Source organism: Sinocyclocheilus anshuiensis, unplaced genomic scaffold, assembly GCF_001515605.1.
Source record: "Sinocyclocheilus anshuiensis isolate Anshui unplaced genomic scaffold, SAMN03320099.WGS_v1.1 scaffold1208, whole genome shotgun sequence".
NCBI lineage: Eukaryota > Metazoa > Chordata > Actinopteri > Cypriniformes > Cyprinidae > Sinocyclocheilus > Sinocyclocheilus anshuiensis.
Window position 1 is genome coordinate 956,576 of NW_015542424.1, and position 3,584 is coordinate 960,159.

Below are 3,584 nucleotides of genomic sequence, written 5' to 3' on the forward strand. Positions count from 1 at the left end.
CTAGAGAGCCGCAGTCCTGCAGAGTTCAGCTCCAACCCTAATCAAACACACCTGAACAAGCTAATCAATGTCTTCAGGATTACTAAGGCTATAGGCAGGGGAGGTTTTTTTTAGGGTTGGAGCTAAACTCTGCAGGACAGCGTGGCTCTCTAGGACTGAACTTGCCTACCCATGAGTTAGTTTAACAAAATAAAATTATACAAATTAATTATACAAAAAATTAGACAAATACAATTATATATGTATAGATATTGTATATGGGGTACAACAACTTGTCACTTGGGAAGAACTACCAAAAGGAACACTTTTGTACCTAAAGGGAGTATATCAGTACAAAAAGGATGCCTATGAGAGTACTGCGTCTGTGACAATCTGCGGTACACTCTTAAAAATAAAGGTGCTTCACGATGCCATAGAAGAACCTTTTTGTCTAAATGGTTCCATAAAGAACCTTTAACATCTGAAGAACCTTTCTGTTTCACAAAAGGTTCTTTGTGGCGAAATAAGGTTCTTCAGATTACAAAAAGTTAAGACAGAGATGGTTCTTTAAAGAACCTTTGACTGAATGGTTCTTTGTGGAACCAAAAATGGTTCTTCTATGGCATCGCTTGAAGAACCTTTTGAAGCACCTTTATTTTTAAGAGTGTACCCTTAAATGTATTTATGAATGTAATTTTTGCATATTATATTTTATAATAATCTCTAAATTTGATTGGATCAATAATAAGACTCAGACCCACACAAACAGAATGCTTACCATCATAATTAAAATTGTCCAGATCTTCAAAAACCTTTGTTAGGTTTCTTGAAAATTCATTACTTTTGAAGTCCCTCAAAGAGATTATCCGTGTAACGTCCGTATCAAACATCAGGATCTCATAGTTTGGGGAGACCTTGTAATAGCTAATCTTTTGGGAAAGAGCATTAAGCATTCAGAATTGGAAATCTGTCTGTTATCCTATCAAAATGCTGGATTTCAATTCAGTTAATGTTGAGTATGAGGGTATGAACACATTCAGTGTGTTTGTAAAATACAGTGATAGTTCAAGTCCCCTCTTGAAACATGCTAATGCTTTCAACAAGGGTGTGGAGGTTAAAAGTCAAGTTCATTCTTGAGAGGATCTAAAATACCAGCATTTTATGTTACAAAACCTTAAAAATCAAAATGATCAGCAATTAAATGACTGCTTTTAGAACAATTTTAGAAAGGCTGCAGTATAAAAACATGCCTAAATAAATGGTCATACAACTTCACTACAGCAACACCTGAGGGTCATGTGTTCCCACAAATTATTTGACAATTGACATACCTTGTCTATAAGAGTTTTAATGATATTTTTTGCCTTGTCAAAATCTTCCTTATCTTTGTCTGATACATCCACACCAATATAGATATCAATTTTTCCACCCTTATCCATAGTTATTTTCTTCCCATGCTGATCTGAAGACAGAAGGAACACAGCATTCATGTTTAAATGTGCTGATATGATTTATGATTTGTTTTTTCTGAGCATTAAAATTAGTAATGGTACCTTCTCCTTTATACTCTTGAGAAACCCCAAGATTTGACTTTAGAGAACTGCTGAAAGCTTTTGATGCTTCCTCTGGGGTGTCATGTGTGAAATCAGCTGTACAATATTTACACAACAACATTATAGGTGTATTATCCAGAAAAGTCTCTTTCATTAGCAAAATCTTATGCGCAACATCTTATTTTTGAGAACACAATTCCATATAAAGCACGTGATTTTGGAACTCCGATGTTATTCACCGTAACATTGTGGCTCTGCTGCTGACCACTGGCCACTATCCTGACACTCACACCTTGGAACCAATCAAGGTCAATCTTAAAAATGGTAGAGGTGGAGGAAAAATACTGAAAGACAACCTGATGTAAAATACTCATTTTCATTTAAATCTAATCCAATTTAATTTTCATAATCTAATCTAATTTTCATTTTCATTTCACATAATTAAAATAACTTTGTATAAGGCTACATAGTAGACTCATCTTTGAAACCCAAAAATATATTTGTTATTGACTTTGCTGGTAATATTAAATACATGGCCTATTTTCATGGCACCTGTTTTAACTCTTGGTTTCAATACAGAGAAAAAGAAAGTTACAGAAAGAGAGAGATGGGAATATATTAAGTCCTAAAATTATGCATTCGTAGTTTTATATACACTTATAACAAAACGGCTGCATAAGGGACAATTTACTGCAGTGTAGTGTAAATGCATGCAGTGGGTTAAAAATAATATATGAGATATTATTCAATACAGAAACCTTGTCTTTTGAGGTCATTATTCTATAAAACGTGAATTATGCTATGTAGATTATTTAAACTCTAAATTGTTTTCATAAAATTAATTGCTGTTATACTACAACATATATTTTGATTCTCTATATGAAAGGATTGTTGTTCTCATCTCCTATTCTCCTATTCTAAGTGTTGGTGGAAATTAGGAATGAATATGTTAGCTCCTATTCAATTTCTATACTCATTCTTAAGCCTAGTTCTTTTCCCTCTGTTATAGACTCTTATAAACAATTTATTTTTATATTTATAACTGTCTGTTAAACTAGAGGGTTAAACCTTAAACTGTAGGGGGTTACAAAACATTCTTAAACACAAAGCTGATTTGTTGTATCTTAAATGCTTTAACAACATTTATATTCATGTTCATTATATCATAGTTTGCAAATTCAACATGTATTATTGCCAATGTTTATGGGTTTAATTCACAAAAAGATAATTTATTGATCAACCTGAAACACATATACTTTATATGCTGTCTAAATTTCCAAATTCTTCATTTTTAATGTAGTTTTGAATAATACCTTAGATAGATGCTGAAATTGACAACTTAATCTCTTTTTACTGTGATAAAGCAAATAAAGAGGTGTCACGAATCCGGTCCGTGGTCTTCCGCCTGCTCGCCACCAGAGTTCGCCTTATGATAACATTGACTCTCACACCACACAACTGTTGCATGTCACCCTGGACTACATTTCCCATGCGCCATTGCACTGATTGGACTCACCTGCAGCCAATCACACACACACTATATAACAACCACTCAAATCCTTTTCTGATCGAGTATTGTTTAGCGTTTATTGCTCTCCAAGTGATAGCTACATTACGGAGCCATTCTGAGTTTTCTGAGTCAAAGTCTAGTTTAATCCTGTTTATTGCCTTAGTCATTCGTGTCTTGATCCTAGCCTGTGTATCTCGTTTTGTCTATCCAGCAGCTTCTCGGATGAACATTGGCTAGGTATGGACATTTCAAGACTGATATTAGCCCTCGAGCAGGGCACGCGATCGCTCGAGGACTATATTCAAGAGTATCTATCCATTGCATATTACTCTGATTTACCGGACTGTGTGTGTTGATAGAGTTTTTTTGTGAAGGCATTAATCAACCACTGAAGTCTAAGCTTAGACGCGAGGGTCCGCGTCTAAGTTTATGGACTATGCTTTGTTGTGTGTTGACTCTTCATTCACTGTGGGTGTTGCGGAGGAGGAACGCGACACCGCGTCTGTGACTGAGATGGCGGACGCACCAGTTCGCCCTCACAA

At 35.2% G+C, this 3,584-nt stretch overlaps 1 pseudogene; it reads right to left on the minus strand.

Annotated features, from left to right (window-relative positions):
* The window catches only part of LOC107693517 (transmembrane protease serine 2-like), a 9,825-nt pseudogene that overhangs the window by 4,738 nt on the left and 1,503 nt on the right, over positions 1–3,584 (minus strand).